Raw genomic sequence first — 23,318 nt, forward strand, 5'->3', positions numbered from 1 at the left:
GTTCAGATGTAATTTCTTATTTTACAAATAATTGTACCTTTCACAATCATTTTAACAACGATGAGTCCGTTTTATTGGGTAATTTCGTGCTTTTCTGTAATGTAAATTTATTAAGTTTCGCTGAGTTTTGCTATTGGGAGATGATAATTCCGTATTTTCTTTTAGCGCGAATGAGCGATATCTTAAGGCGGAGTTTGGGTGGGTGGGCGGGGCATCTCTTTAAACTTTCCCCATGTGGAACAAGCTCAGTGAGAACATCTGAGTTGGTAGTTTTTCAATTTTTTAATTATTTCATACGTAGAATTTTGTATGTAAGTTGTTAAAAATATGAATACGTTAACCTTATTGATTAATTTCTATTAGATCTATAAGATAGTAATTTTGACAGATCAGATCAGTTATAACTATATAGACTAGAGTACTGAAACACCCCGTATGAAAATTTTAGTAGCTACCTGAAACCTCATATCCACTGCATTCGCTTATACTTTATTTCCTTGAAATTCTTCGGTAACTTTCAAATTTCAGTGCCCCGTTTTTTCACTTTTTGTTTTGACCGAACCACAAAGAATGTTTAGACGCCAATCGGTAAAATATTTTGAAAAGAACTCTATTTTAATTTCACAGTGAAACCATTCTGCAGCGTTTCGATGTACCAGATATTTTCAGCAATCCTGTGGATTTCGCTAGGTGTTATTTGACTGAAACTGTCATCCTTCAGCGCATTAAATAAACTCTTTTTATTTGTTCGTAACTGAGTGAAAAGATAAAGAAGACAGTTATATCTTAGGCGTAAGTCAATAACTTTTGTGCTTACAATTGTCTTTTCAAGTGAAAAGAGTTATTATTTCGCGTTCAAATCCATTAGTTCTAGAATCAGAATAAAAAGTTGCTTGATATGAAAAAGTAGGTCTTCCGTTTCCGTCAGTCTGTCTGTATTTAAGTGCGTTCAATAATAGTTAAATATAGCTTTTTAAAATTCATTTCCACAACTTTTTTATCTTGAAATATTTACAGTTCGTGTGTGGTGAACTATGCGAAAAATGCAAATAGAGGATAGGAACTTTGCATTTTTAAATGTGTTTGTTTATTAGAACATATTTATTTATCAGTGGAATTCAAATATGTTGCAAAATATATTAATATTTACGACTTCGTGGTTTAAAATATTAAATGAAAATATAAATTACTTGTTATTTGTTTACCGGAAAACTGTCTCGATTTTCTTTGATACATTACGATGAAACTGCATTGCAGATCCTCGACTTATGCAACCAATTTTCCATTTCCACCCTTCCGTGATTTATATTATTATTGTTCAATTTATTGCTCCTATAAATGACCATTAAGAATCCCGTTGAGAAAATCCACCCTGCCACATTTCATTTTCGAAAAAAATATCCCCAAATTATGTTACGAGTTAGCTTTTAAAAATGTGCTTTCCCCCATTCCGCCGGCTATAATTCGATTCATAGCCCGTTTCTTGTTAGCGACCGAAAAACCGTGCCTCCATTCGCAATTATTTTTGTTACATGTCACAAGAACCTCATCAGCATGGAGAACCCCATTTCACTTCAGCAAATGAAGTCAATTTAGCAGAAATTAAATATCGAAATTAATTGGATCGTGGCGAGCTCAAGCCTTCACGAACCATGCGAAGTCGCGTGTCGACCTCAGAAATTGTCTTTTTTCGTCCGGACTGAGAATAGCTGCCTGCTAAAAACAACACACCGAACCCATTCACGACACGGTGTGACAAATTTCGTCATAATTACAGGTAGCCGTAGCGTAACGAAAACGAGATTGATAGTTTACGGGGTTATTTTGGGGTTCGGCGACTTATTTAGGCTTAATATCGCCATGAATATTAAGAGGCAATCGCGGCTACGCTGGAGATGTTTTTGAGGGGTTGGGGATGGGGTTGACGAGGAAGTGTGACTTTAAAAAAACGGGTGGAAAGACGGGTTAGGCTTGATTTAGTAGCTAATGGGTTATTATTATTAATGCAATAAATATCGATTCTGAAAAACTGCAACAATAGTTCAAAATTTTATATGGTAAATCTTAAAACCATGACCTGACGTATTTTTTGGGTTATGGTTGTGGATACGAATTCCAGTGAGATATCGGCTAATAAATTAAATTAATTTCTCAATCTGTCACTTCATACTTTAGGGCGAACAATTTGTTGAATTTTTAAACAGATCGATGACTCGTACAAAAAGTTCGTTCATATCACGGCTGTAAATTGTTCGACGCCGCTGCCATAAAAATATTATCAACTCCGGGGTAAAAAAGTATTTTAAGCACGTATTGTTTCAAACTTTTTTTACTACTAATTTCCACTCGATGAAATTCAGTTTTAATATTTTTTTGTAGTCAAGCCAGGATTATTTTATTATGGATGAAGCGGATTAAAAAGCTAAATTTGGTCTGAATGGCTTTTCTAAACATTAAAGTTTGAGAAAAAAATTGGTGGTTATTTCGACGGAATTTCGTTGGTCTCTGAAGCACAGCCCAACAAATACCGCCCCTTTGAAAAATTAAAAAAAATTTTGCGATTTTTTTTCTATAAAGTTTATCACAGGAAGGTGGCTTTTTGACTTGAATTTTTGAATTCTTCCTTTTTTCATTTTTTCTTCCCTTTAATCTTTCGATTTTTCAATTTTTCAGTTCGGTTTTTTGTTTTCTCTATTTTTACAATTTCTTCGATTTTTCAAGGTTCCGATTTTATAATTGTTTGTTTTTCCAATTCTAGATTTGTCAACTTTTCGTTTCTTCAATTTTCCGATTTTGTAATTTTTCAGTTTTTCGATTTTCCAACCTTTGGATGTTTCAATTTTTAGATTTAACAATTTTTTTATTAGTATTTTCGCGAATTTTCGATTTCGATTTTTCATTTCTTCAATTGTTCGATTGCAATTTTTTGTTTCCGTTTTTTATTTTTTATATTTTATCAATTTTTTATTTTTTCAATGTTCCGATTTTATAACTTGTTTTTTCAATTTCAACTTTTTCAATTTTTCTTCCTTTCAATCTTTCGATTTTTCAATTTTTCAGTTCGGTTTTTTGTTTTCTCTATTTTTACAATTTCTTCGATTTTTCAAGGTTCCGATTTTATAATTGTTTGTTTTTCCAATTCTAGATTTGTCAACTTTTCGTTTCTTCAATTTTCCGATTTTGTAATTTTTCAGTTTTTCGATTTTCCAACCTTTGGATGTTTCAATTTTTAGATTTAACAATTTTTTTATTTGTATTTTCGCGAATTTTCGATTTCGATTTTTCATTTCTTCAATTGTTCGATTGCAATTTTTTGTTTGGATTTTTATTTTTTATATTTTATCAATTTTTTATTTTTTCAATGTTCCGATTTTATAACTTGATTTTTCAATTTCAACTTTTTCAATTTTTCTTCCCTTCAATTTTTCAATTTTTCAGTTCGGTTTTTTGTTTTCTCTATTTTTACAATTTCTTCGATTTTTCAAGGTTCCGATTTTATAATTGTTTGTTTTTCCAATTCCAAATTTGTTAACTTTTCGTTTCTTCAATTTTCCGATTTTGTAATTTTTCAGTTTTTCGATTTTCCAACGTTTGTATGTTTCAATTTTTAGATTTAACAATTTTTTGATTTGTATTTTCGCGAATTTTCAATTTCGATTTTTCATTTCTTCAATTGTTCGATTGCAATTTTTTGTTTCGGTTTTTTATTTTTTATATTTTATCAATTTTTTAATTTTTCAATGTTCCGATTTTATAATTTGTTTTTTCAATTTCAACTTTTTCAATTTTTCGATTTTTCAATTTTTCATTTTTTTGCTTCTTCAATTATTTGAAATGTAATTCGTCAAGTTTTCATTTTGAAAATTTTTGCAGTTTTTCTATTTTCCGACCTTTGGATGTTGCAATTTTTAGATTTTTCAATTTTTCGATTTTATAATTTGTTTTTTCAGTTTCAATTTCCTCAATTTTTCGCTTCTTCAGTTTTTCGATTTTACAACTTTTGGATGTTTCAATTTTCCGATTTGCAATTTCACGAATTTTCAATTTTTAATTTTTCAATGTTTTGATTTTTCGTTTCTCCAGTTTTTCGATTTTTAACTTTTTGTTTCGGGGTTTTATTTTTTTATTTTTTTTCAATTTTTCGGCTTGTCGAGATTCTGATTTTATAATTTTTCTGATTTCAATGCGAAATTTTTTAATTCTTGAATTTTTGAATTTTCGTTCTTTCAATTTTATATTTTAGTGTTCAATGGTTCAAATAATTATTCGGCTATTCAATTTTTCTATTTGTAATTTTTGTTTCGGTTTTTTATTTTCTTTATTTTTTCAATTTTTCAGTTTGTCAAGGTTCTGATTTTATAACTTTTCTTATTTCAATGGGAAATTTTTCAATTTTTGAACTTTTCAATTTTTCTTTTTTTCACTTTTTCGATGTACCAATCTTTCGTTTCTTCAATTTTTCGATTTGCAATTTTTTGTTTCGGTTTCTGCTTTCTTATTTTTTTCAATTTCAATTTTTTAATTTTTTTGTTTCATCAATTTTACCATATGTAACTTCGAGTTTTCATTTTGAATAATTTTTCAATTTTTCAACATTTGGATGATTCAATTTTTAGATTTTACAATTTCACGAGATTTAATTTTTCAATTTTTTGATTTTCCATTTCTCCAATTTTTGCATTTATAATTTTTTATTTCGGAGTTTTATTTTCTTTATTTTTTTCAATTTTTGGCTTTTCACGGTTCTGAGTATAATTTTTCTTCTTTAAATGCGAAGTTTTTTAATCTTTTGATTTTCCAATTTTTGGGTTTTCAATTTTTCGTTTTTTCAGTTTTAGATTTTTCATATTTTCGATGTTTCAATTTTTTGTTTCTTCAGTTTTTCGATTTGCAATTTTTTGTTTCGGTTTTTCATTTTCTTTATTTTTTCAAGTTTTCAATGTCGCGATTTTATAATTTGTTTTTTAATTTCAATTTTTTCAATTTAAATTTTTTCATTTTTTCGCTTCTTCAGTTATTCGATTTTACAATTTTTGATTTTTTTGTTTTTTCAATTTTCGATATCTAACTCTTCAAGTTTTCATTTCGAAAAATTTTTCAGTTTTTCTATTTTCCGACTTTTGGATGTTTCAATTTTTAGATTTTACAATTTTTCGATTTGCATTTTTACGAATTTTCAGTTTTTAATTTTTCCAATTCTAAATTTTTCAATTTTTGGATTTTCCAATTTTTGGGTTTTTAATTTTAGATTTTTCAGAGTTTCGATGTTTAAAGTTTTTGTTTCTTCAATTTTTCGATTTGCAATTTTTTGTTTCGATTTTATAATTTATTTTTTCAATTCCAATTTTTTCAATTTTTCGCTTCTTCAGTTTTTCGATTTTACAATTTTTGATTTTTTTGTTTTTTCAATTTTCGATATCTGACTCTTCAAGTTTTCATTTCGAAAAATTTTTCAGTTTTTTAATTTTCCAACTTTTGGATGTTTAAATTTTTAGATTTTATAATTTTTCGATTTGCAATTTCACGAATTTTCAGCTTTTAATTTTTCAATTTTCGATTTTTCCTTTCCCCAATTTTTCGATTTATAACTTTTTGTTTCGGTTTTTTATTTTCTTAATTTTTCAATTTTTTGAATTTGCAATGTTTCGATTTTATAATTTATTTTTTCATGTCAATTTTTCGATTTACAATTTTTTGCTTCGGAGTTTTATTGTCTCCATTTTTTTTTATTTTTTGGTTTTGCACGATTCTGATTTTATAATTTTTCTTCTTCCAATTCTAAATTTTTCAATTTTTGGATTTTCCAATTTTTGGGTTTTTAATTTTAGATTTTTCAGAGTTTCGATGTTTAAATTTTTTGTTTCTTCAATTTTTCGATTTGCAATTTTTTGTTTCGATTTTATAATTTATTTTTTCAATTTCAATTTTTTCAATTTTTCGCTTTTTTAGTTTTTCGATTTTACCATTATTGATTTTTTTGTTTTTTCAATTTTCGATATCTAACTCTTCGAGTTTTCATTTTGAAAAAAATTTCAGGTTTTCGATTTTCCAGTTTTAGATGTTTCAATTTTTAGATTTTCAATTTTTCCATTTGCAATTTCACGAATTTTCAGTTTTTAATATTTCAATTTTCGATTTTTCGTTTCCCCAATTTTTCGATTTGAAGCTTTTTGTTTCGGTTTTTTTTTTCTCTATTTTTTTTTTGATTTTTTGGTTTTTCATGTTCTGATTTTATAATTTTTCTTCTTGCAATTCTAAATTTTACAATTTTTCGATTTTCCAATTTTTGGGTTTTTAATTTTAAATTGTTCAGGTTTTCGATGTTTAAATTTTTTGTTTGTTCAATTTTTCGATTTGCAATTTTGTTTCGATTTTATAATTTATTTTTTCAATTTAAATTTTTTTTAGTTTTTCGATTTTACAATTATTGATTTTTTTGTTTTTTCAATTTTCGATATCTAACTCTTCAAGTTTTCATTTTGAAAAGTTTTTCAGTTTTTCGATTTTCCAACTTTTGGATGTTTCAATTTTTAAATTTTAGAGTTTTTCGATTTGCAATTTCACGAATTTTCAGTTTTTAATTTTTCGATTTTTCGTTTGTAATTTTTTGTTTCGGTTTTTTATTTGCTTATTTTTTCAATTTTTTGAATTTTCAATATTTCGATTTCATAATTTATATTTTCAATTTCAAATTTTCGATTTGTAATTTATATATTATTTTCTCCATTTTTGCAATTTTTTGGTTTTTCGCACTTCCGATTTCATAATTTTTCTTCCAACCTTAAATTTTTCAATTTTTGGAGTTTCCAATTTTTAGGTTTTTAATTTTTAGATTTTTCAGGTTTTCGATGTTTCAATTTTTCGAATTGCAATTTTTTGTTTCGATTTTATCATTTGTCTTTTCAATTTCAATTGTTTCAATTTTTCGTTTCTTCATTTTTTCGATTTCGCAAGTTTGCATTTTTTGTTTCTTCAATTTTCGATATGTAACTCTTCAAGTTTTCATATAGAAAAATTTTTCACTTTTCCGATTTTCCCACTTTTGGATATTTCAATTTTAGAATTTTTCGATTTGCCATTTCACGAATTTTCAATTTTTATTTTTTTATTTTTCGGTTTTTCATTTCTTTAATTTTTTGATTTCCAGTTTTTTGCCTGTTTGCAATTTTTAGGTGTTCAATTTTTCGTTTTTTTAATTTTAGATATTTCAGATTTTCGATATTTCAATTTTTTGTTTCTTCAATTTTTCGATTTGCAATTTTTTGTTTCGGTTTTTCGTTATCTTTATTTTTTCAATTTTTCAATGTTCCGGTTTTATAATTTGTTTTTTCAATTTCAATTTTTTCAAATTTCCGTTTCTTCGTTTTTTTAATTTTGCAAATTTTCATTTTTTTTGCTTCTTCAAGTTTTCATTTAGAAAAGTTTTTCATTTTTCCGATTTTCCAAAATTTGGATATATCAATTTCTAGATTTTCGAATTTTTCGATTGGCAATTTCACGAATTTTCAATTTTTATTCTTTCGATTTTTCGATTTTTCTTTTCTCCAATTTTTCGGTTTGTAATTTTTTGATTCGGTTTTTTATTTTCTTAATTGTTTGAATTTTTCGGTTTTTCAAGGTTATGGTTTTATAATTTTTCTTCTTTCATTGCGAAATTTTCGGTTTTGAATTTTTCGTTTTTTCAATTTTATGATTTTCGAATTTTTCCATTTTTCAATTTTTCGTTCTTTCAGTGTCACAATTTTTCGATTTTGTATTTTTTTTATTTTCCATTTTTTCGGTAGGTTTCGTTTTTTCTTCTTTCCAATTTTTTGATTCATTAATTTTTTTCGCTTTTAAGTTTTCAAGTTATTCAATGTTTCAATTTTTCGTATCTTTAGTTCTTCGATTTGCAATTCCTCGGCTTTTCCGTATTTCTGTTGTTTAGTTTTTCGATTTTTCTTTTTTTCGAATCAAAAAATGGAAAAATTGCAAAATTGTAAAACTGAAACATCATATTTGAAATTACGAGAAAGTATAAAATGAAAACTATGAAAAACTGATTTCTCAATTTTTAATTTCTAAATTTCTGAATATTTAATTTTTCAGTTTTTGGATGATTCAGTGTTCCGGTTTTTTGACTACAATTTTGACGATTCTATAGTTTTTCGATTCGATTCGGTAGTTCTTCCATTTGCAGTTGTTCGATTTTCCACATTTTCTCGTTTTTTCAGTTTTTTAATTTTTTAAATTTTTTCCGATTTTTAGTTTTTCAGTATCTACATAATTTTTTGATTTTTCAATCAATCAATCAATCCAAAATATGGAAAAACTGAAAAATTGTAAAATAGCAAAATAACAATGAAATTACGATAAAATATTGAGTGAAAACTTTGGAAAATGTAAAAATTGGAAATAAGAACTTGACAAATTGACGAAACGAAAAACTGAAAAATCGTAAGGTTAAAAATTGAGGAATTTGAAAATCGAAAGAACGAAATATTGTAAAGTGTAAAGTCGAAATATTGAAAGTTAAGGAAATCGGAAAATCGGAAAAATTGTTCCATTGAAAAATTTAAAAATTGGAAAATCAAGGAATCGAAAATTTGAAAAAATGAAAATAAAAACGTTTTCAAGATTTCAGAACAATCGGTTTTGCAGTTTCAAAGTTAAATTTGCAATATGTTATACAATTTTGAATTTTTTCCAAAAATCTGGATTAATAATCCACATGTGAAAGATAGTATTATTTTATAAAATTTAAATATTATTTACTAATGTAAATTTTGTAGATGACGTCATCCTATTGTGGATGGGGATGTTTATCTTAATTAACCATCTATAAGATATTCCTAATACACACATAAAATTAGACGACAATCCGACCAGTAGTTTCGGCGATTATCTGTCTAATAAAATTGCGTCAGATGCTGGACCAACGTAAACGGGGACCAATTTTTTCGTACTCCAAGGGTCATTAAACGTCGAAAAAACATAAAAGTAGCCAGTTGTCCCGTGAACTCAATTCAATATTTCTTATTACATTTAAAATATGTCCACTAGATTAGTTTAAATTCATTAACTTAATAGTAGTTTTATAGTGGGCTAGAACCCCCACTGTATAAGAATACAAGAAAGTTCTGGTAACCCGAAACTCGTGGTCTCTTAATTATTATTCGTGTGATGTTAATGAAATTTTGTGATTGTCAGTCCTTGTAAAATTTCAGATTAAAGTCGGCTATGTGACAGCTGGGCGAAACAAAGATGTAGAGTACTTTATTCCATTATTTAGCTTTACCCTGACGTCGGTTTTGCATTTTGAGGTTGGCATACAAATGCACCGACAAATTGATTGTGAATTATTCACCCGGCTGTTTCCTGCACTTCCAGAATCCAAATTAATTAGTCTGTACTCCCTTTACTCTCCGTGCACGTCGTGGTTTCGTTCTTTATTTTATTTTTCTCTTAAACTTCAGTGCTGTGGTATAAAGAGTATTTTAAACTAACCAGAAAATTAGGACTTTAGAAAAAAAAATCTATTCTACCAATTACCTTTACTTACGTGTATGAAGTTTGTAGCCGAGTTGTGTTATCACACTTGTGCGACAATACCGTGATATAAGATTTATCAAGGATTTCACAATTTGTATATAATCGACTTAAGTAAATAAAAAGCTTTTTGTGCCGCAAAATATGTGCGGTAATCTGATTTATCCCACTCGTTTAAGTAAAACAATACATAGACTTTACACTCATATCTATACTAAGCATCTAATTATAGTTGGCTATCACGTTGTAACGGTTTTCAACCACAACCTTAGAAACAATATTCCACTATATCTATGCTAATAATGAGATAAAATATTTTCAAAATAAACAATATTTATATGTAACAATAGCGTCTTAAAATAAAAACAAGTGAGTCAAGGGTTATATTTTTATGGTAATGTTATGGCGATGTCGTTTTAAATTTCTCCGACTATACTGTGCCTCTAAACGTCCTGATTTGGGATTCCGCGAATGTATATGGTGATTTTACCACTTGTTCCAACCCATGTATCGCGTATTATCGTAAATCAACTTAGAATGCATAGAGTGGCTACATTCATAAACCAAACTGGTTGAAATTTTGCTTTGTGAATAACTTTTGTTTTGAGTAGTTTCCACCGTAATTGGGCGGTTTGGGATCAATATTTGGTTCCGTTTGGGGCAATTACATCGCCTTAAACACGCCATTATGAAATCGTGATTAATTACAAGTGGAACGCTACTTAATTATCCGATAAAGAGAAGATTAAGTCGGCAGTTTCCTGTATTGCCGACAATTAGCGTAATTGCAGTGGCGCCACATTTGAAAATAAAATTAATTAATTAAGGCCACAAAGCCGCAGGCTTGTCGGATGTATCAGCGGCTCGACGTAAGGGTTGTAAAGTGCGAAATAAAGGACAATTTGTGGGTAGGAAATTTGAAAATAAAGGCATAATAATGGCGGCGGTTTAGGCGGCGCTCGTAAATTACGTAATAAAAATATCAGAAGCAATATGTGTGTTTACAAGGAACGCACTATTTCACAGGAAGGTGACACCGCTGGGACAAATCGGGAGATATACGATAGCAGAGATGAACGGTTCTGATTAGAAAAATGTCGGTGGGTTCAGGATGCAGCAATGCGTGAACTATAAATTCGAATCAAGGAAACAGCGCGAGTTGTTTTGTTTCTTCGGGAAAATAAGCCACAAGTTGGTTTGCTGCGAAAACACGCACAGCATAATCTTGTCATTATGTAATCAAACGCAGCTGAATGTAGATCGATTTTTGCTGTTAACACTTCAAAGGAAGCAAATCCGTTTTTAACAATGGAAATACATATTCATGGGGTATAAATCGACGCGAAAGGTTGTTCTTTTTGTTATCACACATTAGCTTTTCTTGTGTATAAGGAGCTAGTTGCGAATTTATGGATCGAGGCAGATTTATGGATTTTAAGTCATTTTGTGAAAGTAGTTCTGGAAGCATTTTTAAGTGGCGGATCACGCGAAGCTTACCTTTACAGACAGATTATTGCAGCGCCTTTGACGTCATGGTTTTAAATTTATTTCGATTTTACTCACGCAGATTGTGGAAATTCGCGTTATTTCTAGGTCTGTCTTACTTTGTTATCGTTGTATCAAAATTATATCAATTTTTGTATTTAAAACAACAAACAAAAAGAAGGCGGATTCATAAACCACACTTACTAAGCAAAATGTTACGCTCGTGAAGTAAATAAAGACAAATAACTTTTAATAAAGTCGTACTTGGTTATCGCCTATCTAAAACTGTGTGATGGCAAGACATGTTACGTAAACATCATTTTCGCTAAAGATAAAAACTTTGCAAGATAAGCTAAAAATAAATATTAAACGAGTTCCCCTCTTTGTTCTTTCGCTCAGGAGTAATATATTTCGCTTCACACCTGTTGCAGTTGCGGATGTTCGTAGCTTTGTTGAGAAAAAAAAAAATAATTTGTGCTCAGTTATATAATCACTACTATAGTTTCAATTATAAGAGAAAATATTGACAAATTGGTTTCAGTTTCATAATAAATTTTCAAGTTTGGATCAAGTGTGCTTGCCTAGATGAGCAATTTTTTAGGACGCGCTCTTCAGTAATTCGATGATGAGATACTGAAACGTGACAAACGATAAGTTTAATAACAAATTTAGTAAAAAAAATGTGACAATGTATATTTTGAGAGGAGGACACCCGTCTTATAGTATGAAAAAAGGGATCTACATTTTTCTAGCTGTCTGTCGTCTGTCGGATATATAATCTTGCAAACTACTAGACCGATTTTTGTCAAATTTTATAGTATTTTAAGAATACCGTGTACGTGCTTAAACGGTATTCAAAATTTGTCTAATCGTCCCCACCGATAATGTGATGACGTCACCTTAAAACCTCGCATTTTGTATGTAATGTAGATTCATAAAATAGCATACGTATTACTTGTGGTTTATGAATCCGGCTTTATTTTTTAACTTGGACGTCCTGATTTTTTAAAATTTTATGTTAACAGTGTGTATGGACGCCCTACTTAAAAACGTATGTACCAAAGTAGTTACATGATACCATTTCTGACTCACTTTGACCTCATTTGACCCGAGACAGAATCGGCATCATTTTTCGTAGAAAATTCATTGACCCCCATCATTTTTTATCACCAATTTAACCTGAGCTAGAAACGACACAACTCAAGTCGATACATGCTATTCAAGTTTTATAAAAGAATATATTGTGTACTTGTGGTTTATGAATTCGCCTTGATTTTTTCTTGTCGAGCGTAAGCCAAGGAAGTACAGTAATCAAGTACATCGGACGAATGGCCACTTTTATATTTTCTCGACGTTTAATGACGCCTAGACACGTAATCGCCTAAACTACCGAACTGGTTGTTGTCAAATTTTGTATGTATATTAGGAAAATCATATAGATGGCTAAACAATAAATATTTTTAAAATTGCAAAAAATCATATACTCCTACACTTCTAGTTTACGAATTCGCATTCGTATCCTCGTTACATTTTTTTTTTTTTAGAAAATTAAGAACTGTTCACCCCATTTACTCGAAAAGTACCAATGTCACACAGCAAATAATTCCAATTCTTTCAAAGTATAAACATAAATATTCGAAGTTAACCATGTAATTACCAAAAGTAAATTTTCTCGATAAATATATTTTCTATCGTTCGCAATTTTCAAATTTTTAAAACTTTCTCGAGGGCCCCAAATGTATTTTTTTAAGAAGGTGAAACCTTCTCGGGGGTCCCAAATGTTTTTCTTTAATGTGAAACCTTCTCAGGGGTCCCTATTGTCTTTGCTAAAAATGTAAAACCTTCTCGGGGGTCCCAATTGTGTTTTTTTTTTAATGTGAAACCTTCTCGGCGGCGCCAAATGTTTTCTTTTAGAAAGTGAAACCTTCTCGGGGGCTGTAAAACCTTCAAGAGGGTCCTAATTGTATTTTTTAAAAATGTAAAACCTTCTCAGGGGCACCAAATGTATTTTCTTAAGAAGGTGAAACCTTCCCGGGGGTCCCAAATGTTTTTTTTTATTCGTAAAATGTTCTCGGAGGCGCCAAATGCATTTTTTTAAGAAGATGAAATCTTCTCGGGAGTCTCAAATGTTTTTTTTCTTTAAGTAAAACCTTCTCGGGGGTCCCAAATGTCTTTTTTTAATAATGTGAAACCAATTTTTGGATTTGCACTTTTTTGTTTCGATTTTTAATTTTCTTTTTTTTTATTATTTTTAATTTTTCAATGTTCCGATTTCATAATTTGTTTTTCCAATTTCAATTTTTCAATTTTTCCATTCTTCAATTTTTCAATTTTGAAATTTTTCATTTTATTGTTTCTTCAATTTGACAATATGTAATTTCAATTTTCGTTTTTTAATTTTAGATTTTTCAGTTTCTTGATGGTTCAATTTTTCTTTTCTTCAATTTTTCGATTTGCAATTTTTTGTTTCGGGTTTTTATTTTCCTATTGTTTTTCAATTTTTTAATTTTTCAATTTTTCAATTTTGCAATTTTTCTTTTCTTTTTGTTTCTTCAATTGGAGATATGTAATTTAAGTTTTCATTTTGAAAAAATTTTCAATTTTTCGATTTTCTAACTTGAATGTTTCAATTTTTCGATTTTTCATTCCTCGAATTTTTCGGTTTTTATTTTTTCTTTAGGATTTTTATTTTCTCAATTTTTTAAATTTCTCGGTTTTTCAAGGTTCTGATTAATGTTTCACTTATTCGTTTTTCCAACTTTTGGATATTTTAATTGTCAGATTTTACAATTTGACGAATTGTTCGATTTGTTTTTTTTGTTTCGGATTTTTGTTTTCTTTATTTTTTTAATTTGTCGGTTTTTCAACGTTCTGATTTTACAATTTTTCTTCATTCAATGCGAAATTTTTCGATTTTTGGATTTTCCAATTTTTGGGTTTTGAGTTTTTCGTTTTTTTTTTAATTTTTCGATTTGGTATTTTTTGTTCGGGTTTTTATTTTCCCATTTTTTCAATTTTTTAATTTTTCAATGTTCCGATTTTATAAATTGTTTTTTTAGCCTTGATTTTTTTCAATTTTTCGTTTCTTCAATATTTCGAATTTGCAATTTTTCTTCTTCTTTTTGTTTCTTCAATTTGAGATATGTAATTCAAATTTTCATTTTGAAAAATTTTTCAATTTTTCGATTTTCTAACTTGGAGGTTTCAATTTTTCGATTTTTCATTCCTCGAATTTTTCGGTTTTTATTTTTTCTTTAGGATTTTTATTTTCTCAATTTTTAAAATTTTTCGGTTTTTCAAGGTTCTGATTTTATAATTTTTCTTCTTTCAATGAGAAAGTTTTTAATTTTCGTTTTTTCAATTATTTTAGATTTTTCAGTTTCTTGATGTTTCAATTTTTCTATTCTTCAATTTTTGATTTGCAATTTTTCTACTTTCAGAACCTTCTCGGGGGTCCTAACTGTCGTTTTTAAAAATGTGAAATCTTCTCGGGAGTCCCAACTGTTTGTTTTTTTTAAGTAAAACCTTCTCGGGGGCCCCAAATGTCTTTTTTTTTAAGTGAAACCTTTTCGAGAGTTCCAACTGTCTTTATTGAAAATGTAAAACCTTCTCGGGAGCCCCAGTTGTATTTTTTTAAGAAAGAAAAACCTTCTCAGGGGTCCTAATTATCTTTTTTAAAAATGTAAAATCTTTTCGGGGGCGCCAAATGTATTTTCTTAAGAAGGTGAAACCTTCCCGGGGGTCCCAAATGTTTTTTTTTTATTCGTAAAACGTTCTCGGGGGCGCCAAATGTATTTTTTTAAGAAGATGAAATCTTCTCGGGGGTCTCAAATGTTTTTTTTTTAAGTAAAACCTTCTCGGGGGTCCCAAATGTCTTTTTTTAATATTGTGAAACCAATTTTTCGATTTGCACTTTTTTGTTTCGGTTTTTAATTTTCTTATTTTTTAATTTTTTTAATTTTTAAATGTTCCGATTTCATAATTTATTTTTTCAATTTCAATTTTTCAATTTTTCCATTCTTCAATTTTTCAGTTTTGAAATTTTTCATTTTATTGTTTCTTCAATTTGACAATATGTAATTTCAAGTTTCCAGTTTGAAAAATGTTTCACTTTTTAGGTTTTCCAACTTTTGGATATTTCAATTTTCAGATTTTACAATTTGACGAATTTTTCGATGTGTTTTTTTTTTGTGTCGGATTTTTGTTTTCTTTATTTTTTAAATTTGTCGGTTTTTCAACGTTCTGGTTTTATAATTTTTCTTCATTCAATGCGAAATTTTTCGATTTTTGGATTTTCCAATTTTTGGGTTTCCGATTTTTCGTTTTTTTTTTAATTTTTCGATTTGCAATTTTTTGTTTCGGATTTTTATTTTCCCATTTTTTTTAATTTTTTAATTTTTCAATGATCTGATTTTATAATTTGTTTTTTCAGCCTTGATTTTTTTCAATTTTTCGTTTCTTCAATTTTTCGATTTTGCAATTTTTCGTTTTCTTTTTGTTTCTTCGATTTGAGATATGTAATTCAAGTTTTCATTTTGAAAAAAATTTCAATTTTTCGATTTTCTAGCTTGAATGTTTCAATTTTTCGATTTTTCATTCCTCGAATTTTTCGGTTTTTATTTTTTCTTTAGGATTTTTATTTTCAGAATTTTTAAAATTTTTCGGTTTTTCAAGATTCTGATTTTATAATTTTTTTCTTTCAATGAGAAAATTTTTAATTTTCGTTTTTTCAATTTTAGATTTTTCAGTTTCTTGATGTTTCAATTTTTGTTTCCTTCAATTTTTGATTTGCAATTTTTCTAATTTTAGAATGTGAAACCTTCTCGGGGGTCCTAACTGTCGTTTTTAAGAATGTGAAACCTTCTCCGGAGTCCCAACTGTTTGTTTTTTTTTTAAGTAAAACCTCGGGGGCCCCAAATGTCTTTTTTTTAAGTGAAACCTTCTCGGGAGTCCCAACTGTCTTTATTAAAAATGTAAAACCTTCCGGGGGCCCCAGTTGTATTTTTTTAAGAAAGAAAAACCTCCTCAGGGGTCCTAATTGTCTTTTTTAAAAATGTAAAATCTTTTCGGGGGCGCAAATGTATTTTTTTAAGAAGGTGAAACCTTCCCGGGGATCCCAAATGTTTTTTTTTATTCGTAAAACGTTCTCGGGGGCGCCAGATGTATTTTTTTTAAGAAGATAAAATCTTCTCGGGGGTCTCAAATGTTTTTTTTTTTTAAGTAAAACCTTCTCGGGGGTTCCAAATGTCTTTTTTTAATATTGTGAAACCAATTTTTTGATTTGTTTTTTTTTGTTTCGGATTTCTGTTTTCTTTATTTTTTCAATTTGTCAGTTTTTCAACGTTCTGATTTTACAATTTTTCTTCATTCAATGCGAAATTTTTCGATTTTTGGATTTTCCAATTTTTGGGTTTTCAATTTTTCGTTTTTTTTAGTTTTTCGATTTGCAATTTTTTGTTTCGGGTTTTTATTGTCCCATTTTTTTCAATTTTTTAATGTTTCAATGTTTCGATTTTATAATTTGTTTTTTTAGCCTTGATTTTTTTCAATTTTTCCTTTCTTTAATTTTTCGATTTTGCAATTTTTCTTTTTCTTTTTGTTTCTTCAATTTGAGATATGTATTTCAAGTTTTCATTTTGAAAAAATTTTCAATTTTTCGATTTTCTAACTTGGATGTTTCAATTTTTCGATTTTTCATTCCTCGAATTTTTCGGTTTTTATTTTTTCTTTAGGATTTTTATTTTCTCAATTTTTATTTATTTATTAATTTTTAAAATTTTTCGGTTTTTCAAGGTTCTGATTTTATAATTTTTCTTCTTTCAATGAGAAAATTGTTAATTTTCGTTTTTTCAATTTTAGATTTTTCAGTTTCTCGATGTTTCAATTTTTCTTTTCTTCAATTTTTGATTTGCAATTTTTCTACTTTTAGCATGTGAAACCTTCTCGGGGGTCCCAACTGTTTGTTTTTTTTAAATAAAACCTTCTCAGGGGTCCCAAATGTGTTTTTTCTAATAATGTGAAACCTTCTCGGGGGTCCCAACTCTCTTTTTTAAAAATGTGAAACCTTCTCGGGGGCCCTAAATATATTTTTTTAAGAATGTAAAACCTTCTCGGGGGGGTCCCAACTCTCCTTTTTTTAAAAAGGCGAAACCTAGCCCCAAATGTCTTTTTTTAAAGTATATTAAATCTTATCGGGATTCTCTACTGTCTTTTTTTTTTTAAAGGCGAACCCTTTTTTTCAATTGCGTAGAGTTCATCACGAAAAAGTAAAAAAAAATGTTATAATTTTTCAAAAAAGCAGAATTTGTTGAGCTGTACTTCAGAAGCGAGGGAAGTTCAATCGAAATGACTTTCAACTAATTTTTTTGTAGCATATTAAAGGCACATTTTACGCAATGCTTTATCAATGAGATTTTATAGATCACGATCATATTATTGAGTTGAAATTTAATCCCTCGACTTCGACTCAACCACTAAACTCTACAGTCGAATATTAGAAACACATTTTAGCTCCCGTAAGATACAAATCTCCAAAAATCTTACTACATTTTATCCTAGAGAATGAAAAATAGGTCCCCCATTTCCGTCTGTATCGCTTTTTATTAGACAGAAGATGTCTGAAACTATTGGACCGTTTGTTGTCAAATTTTAGAGATGACAAAACGCTAACCAAAATTTGTTTAGTCACCTCTGAATGCTATTGAAATTTTATAAAATGACATATTCGTGTACTTGTAGTTTATGAATTCGCCTTGACTTTTTAATTTAGTCATCCAGAATGAGAGTAGGACACGGTAGCGCAATTTCACTAGCTTTAAAACCGCTATACAGGGTGATCATTTATCATATCTGGCTAATTCAGATTGTGTCAAATATACAACCATCAATCAAACATTGCAATTGCAATGTTTTTAATTTCAGAAGTAGTTTCATTATTAGTTTTATTAAGTTTCGTTTTGAAGTTAATTTGACAGATTTGAATTAATCACGTAATAATAATGATGGATATCATTTTTTAATTTCTTGTGTCACTCGAGCCAGATTGGAGTGATCACCAGACACAATTTTAGTTTTATTAAAAGTTGCACTTTTACTAATGAAAAAAATTCTTGTAAATCCGGAAAAACGTTATAAAAATGTACGTTTGGAATGTCAGCTTCCACTCACAAATGAAAAAGTTCCAAATAAACGGAATTTTTTATTTTCGGATGAAACAGCGGTTTAGCGTCCCTAAATAAACTTCTTCATGAAAATTTTCTTTTATTCGTTACACGTAAAAAATTTGCGTAATTGATTCACGCCAAACGCCCTTTCTATTTGCAATACGTAGGTAGATAAGACACCCACGATTTTCAGGAAACTCCACTCAATTCCCGATATTAGTTATTGCAAAACATAAAATCAAAACACTTTTGTTATTTAAGTGTAATTTGCATTGTAGATTATCCCGTGGCCAAATTTACCAAACTAACTATAAATATTTCGTTTACTTAATGTTCATTTGGACGATTTTTTCATTTTCGTGCTGAAAAGTGGGTCAAAATATATTAATTTCATCAATGTTTTCTCTAAATACGTTTGAATTTATTTTGATAAAGAAAAATATTTGTGCGGAGAAGTTCACCGACACGAATCTACAAATTCATGCAGGCTTTGAAGTTTAGTCGCTCCGGAATTTGTAGGTCTCGGACGAAAGTTTTTCTTTTAATCTAAACATCATAACTTGAAGGTAACTCGATAATCGAACTTAAAGAGTATTTTTATCGCATTCATGTAACATTTTACACATCATTTTACACACTGACGCTATCTAAACACACTAATGTTAAAATTACGACGCTTATTTACGCAACGAGTGCACATTTTTTCCGCCGTAATTTTTTTCTTGTATATTTTGAAATCGTAATAATCTCGTTTATGTCAAAAATTTGTGATCTTTTTATTCAAAAATCCCACGTAATCGGTCCGATCTTAACAAAGAGGTGTTAATTTTGAATATAAAGTAACCCGAACAAAAAGTGTAATAAATGAAATGTGCAAATACATTTGGACGGCAATAATAAAACAGGCGATGTAATTCGCTTTTTATGGGACGTCGTGTAATAATGTGCGTAGAAAATAACGTCAGAGCACGTGTTATAAAATATTAAAGAGATGCTTTTACAAGTAAATAGCTCTCAAGAAAAGTTTCATTGTCGGCGTCCTTGTTGGCGATCTTCGTCATTTACATGTAAAGTTTAACGAAAATTTTCCACATCCTTATTGGCTGGCACACAACAGCTCTAGTTAGCGTGAGCAATTTCCAGATTTTTCTCATTTTTTGTCCCATTTCGCATCAATTTATAAAGGCACATGACGTACAGCTTATGATAAAATTATTTCGACGAAAAAGTGGAAGATGAAAGATTTATCTTTATGTGCGACAGCACAATAGACCTCTTAAATAAGATCGAGCTGAATACCGAACAGGTACGGAATAAAGTGTAGATAAAAATAAAAATCCGATGATATCGAGGTAAATACTCGCATTTTAAAACGAAAAACGTACTGCTTGCACACACAATAAATATCGTCTTGTTGTACATAACTCAGTTTTATTGCCGGCATTGCTGCACTGGTTCGCATCATAATAACTATAAATTTATTTCGCTGCGTGGATTTGCAACAAAGTAACTTTTGCCCAATGAACCGGAACGAACGTCGTTTTTGCCGCCAAATGTTCGGACAATGGATGGAGTCGTAAAGGACTAAGTAACACGCGATTGACTTCTGGACCAAACGCTCCCTCGCTACAGACTTTCTTACCCTCAGTCACGACACAAAAAATAAAATTTAAAATTAAAAAAAAAAAAATAAAAAAGTCAAAAATTAGTTCGTTTTCGTTCGAAATCAAAACGCCATTTCACAACCGTTTCAGATTTTTACCTTTGCTCAAGTACACTCCATATCAGGCAGACGTATCCAGCGCGATTGTAAGTACACCATCACACCGCTTTATCCGAACTAAATAATCGTCGTAATTCAGTGACTTGCCGAGTCGAACGATACGATTCAACTGAACTGATCTTGAAGCGCAAAATATGATATTGAGTAACCCAATGATTACCGGTATAGGAAATAGATAGTATGCGTACAAGGTTTTCGCACTTGTCACAACCCCGTGGACAAATAAAGATATATTCGTGTAAATGTATGCATGAAAATAGGCGGGATAAAGAGGCCGGCTTGCTTGGGGATATTCGGAGCCTGCTCCAGTTGTGCTGTCTTTCAAAACATAATCTTCTCACCAATAACAAACGGGTTTGGTTTCCGGCGTTTCGAAGAATTTCGTTTTCGGGGGCACTTTCACGCGGCGAGGAAATTTTTTCGGCGGGTTTTTGTCGCTTTCCGTTTTTTGGTAAATGAAGGTGGAAATGTGTTGCATAATCGGTGGAATAACGCAGGTGTTTGGGACAACTGGTGTGCATGACGCAAAAAAGACGTGAACTGTGATTTCATGTCGGATCTGTGATTTTTTTAAGGAATGTACAAATTTTTTACACTTTTATTTGTATTTTTTGTAAAGAGCATGTGACGTCATCATGATATCTGACCGATTCAGGATGCGAGAAAGACGAATGGATATAAATTTCTGTGTTTAACAGGTAAGAACTTTGACTTTAGATGTTTGTATTGGATGTATTTTAAAATGCAATTAACACTGAATTCAATCGTTTATTATTTTTCTTTTAATGTTACTTTTATGAAAAGACCTGAAGATATGAATCTCCGAAACTGGTCAGTTTCATTGTCATTGGCGGTTTAATTTTTAAAGAATTTGAAACAAGTTTGAAAGAATCTATTGTCATTCTTTAGAATATGTAAAAAACTTTACGAGTTTGGTTTTTGAAAGAATTTGAATGAATCTCGAGGACCTCTGTTTCGCTTTTGGAAAAATTTCAAAGAATCTTGGCGATTTTTTAAAAATAAGTAAAAGAATCGTAGGATTCCTTTTGTTTTGTTCTTAAAAGAATCCCTCAAACCTATCGTGTTTTATTTTTGAAAGAATTTGCAAGAATGTTAGGGTTTCCTAGTATTTTTTTAATATGACAGACTCTTCGGGGTTGTTGCACTTTATCTTTGAAAGAATCTTGGAAGTTTTTTGTTTTGTTTTGAAAGAATTTGAAATAATCTGCAGAACCTCTGGTTTTTGATTTTGAAAGAGTTTGAAAGAATCTTAGAATCCCCAACTCTGTTTTTTTTTTAATACCAAAGGATTTCTAAAACCTATCTTGTTTCGTTTTTGACAGAGGTTGAAAGAAGGTCGGGAATTTCTGGTGTTTTGTGTTTGGAATAGTTTGAAAGAATCTTTGGGTCCTTCGGTGTATTTTTTTTAACATGCGAAGAATCTTGGGAACTCTTGTGGGTTTGTTTTTAAAAGAGTTTGAAAGAATCTTGTGAGTTTTTGTCTTTTGTTTCAGAAAGGATTTCAAGGATACTTGTTGTTTTGTTTTTGAAAGAGTTTGATAGAATCTCGGAGCATCTAAGGTCCTTTTCATTCGAATTTGAAAGAATTTTTGGGATTTCTGTTTGAAGAATCTTAGGGTTACCCAGTATTTTTTTTAAATATGTGAAAGAATCTTAGAATCTTTTAAAAGAGTTTGAAAAAATCTTTAGGTCTTCTAGTGTCTTTTTTTGGATATGCGAAGAATCTCGGGAAATTTTGTGGTTTATTTTTTGAATAAGTTTGAAAGAATCTTGTGAGTTCTTGTCTTCTGTTTTTGAAAGAATTTGAAAGAATTTCAAGGGCATTTGTCGTTTTGTTTTCGTCTTTTTTCTACAAATTTGAAAGAATTTTGGATATTTCTGTTTGAAGAATCTTACGATTACCTAGTATTTTTTAAAAATATGTGAAAGAATCTTGAAAGAGTCTTAGAATCTCCAACTTTCTTTTTTCAAATCTGAAAGAATCACTGAAACCTATATTGTTTCGTTTTTGACAGAGTTTGAAAGAAGCTCGAGAACTTCTGTTGTTTTGTGTTTGAAATAGTTTGAAAGAATCTTTGGGTGCTTTGGTGTCTTTTTTTTAATATGCGAAGAATCTCGGGAACTTTTGTGGTTTTGTTTTTGAAAGAGTTTGAAAGAATCTTGTGAGTTGTTGTCTTTTGTTTTAGAAAGAATTACAAGGGTACTTGTTGTTTTGTTTTTGAAAGAGTTTGACAGAATCTCGGAGCATCTAAGGTCTTTTTTATACGAATTTGAAAGAATTTTTGGGATTTCTGTTTGAAGAATCTTAGGGTTACCCAGTATTTTTAAAAATATGTGAAAATATCTTAGACTCCCCAACTTTTTTTTTCAATTGTAAAAGAATTTCTCAAACCTATCTTGTTTCGTTTTTAAAAGAGTTTGAAAGAATCTTTAGGTCTTCTGGTGTCTTTTTTTTAATATGCGAAGAATCTCGGGAACTTTTGTGGTTTTGTTTTTGAACAAGTTTGAAAGAATCTTGTGAGTTCTTGTCTTTCGTTTTTGAAAGAATTTGAAAGAATTTCAAGGGCATTTGTCGTTTTGTTTTTGAAAGAGTGACAGAATCTCGGAGCACCTAAGGTCTTTTTTCTACAAATTTGAAAGAATTTTGGATATTTCTGTTGGAAGCATCTTATGGTTACCTAGTATTTTTTAAAAATATGTGAAAGAATCTTGAAAAAATCTTAGAATCTCCGACTTTCTTTTTTCAAATATGAAAGAATCACTGAAACCTATATTGTGTCGTTTTTGACAGAGTTTGAAAGAAGCTCGAGAACTTCTGTTGTTTTGTGTTTGAAATAGTTTGAAAGAATCTTTGGGTCCTTTGGTATCTTTTTTTTTAATATGCGAAGAATCTCTGGAACTTTTGTGGTTTTATTTTTGAAAGAGTTTGAAAGAATCTTGTGAGTTTTTGTCTTTTGTTTTAGAAACAATTTCAAGGGTACTTGTTGTTTTGTTTTTGAAAGAGTTTGACAGAATCTCGGAGCATCTAAGGTCCTTTTTATACGAATTTGAAAGAATTTTTGGGATTTCTATTTGAAGAATCTTAGGGTTACCCAGTATTTTTTTAAATATATGAAAGAATCTTAGAATCCCCAACTTTTTTTTTCAAATGTAAAAGAATCTCTCAAACCTATCTTGTTTTTAAAAGAGTTTGAAAGAATCTTTAGGTCTTCTAGTGTGTTTTTTCGAATATGCGAAGAATCTCGGGAACTTTTGTGGTTTTGTTTTTGAACAAATTTGAAAGAATCTTGTGAGTTCTTGTCTTTTGTTTTTGAAAAAATTTGAAAGAATTTCAAGGG

At 29.5% G+C, this 23,318-nt stretch overlaps 1 protein-coding gene across 1 annotated transcript in view; it reads right to left on the minus strand.

The window, feature by feature from the left end:
• Nucleotides 1-20,054, minus strand: part of LOC135137839 (5-hydroxytryptamine receptor 7-like) — a 64,251-nt gene extending 44,197 nt beyond the window's left edge. The window contains 1 exon segment of the mRNA XM_064067591.1: nt 19,939-20,054. The gene's annotated coding sequence lies outside the window, so the exon portion shown is untranslated.
• Between the last annotated feature and the right edge of the window lie 3,264 nt (nt 20,055-23,318).

The sequence above is a fragment of the Zophobas morio genome, unplaced genomic scaffold (assembly GCF_036711695.1).
Source record: "Zophobas morio isolate AGI-343-1 ecotype UQ-CSIRO unplaced genomic scaffold, CSIRO_AGI_Zmor_V1 ptg000004l, whole genome shotgun sequence".
Lineage (NCBI taxonomy): Eukaryota > Metazoa > Arthropoda > Insecta > Coleoptera > Tenebrionidae > Zophobas > Zophobas morio.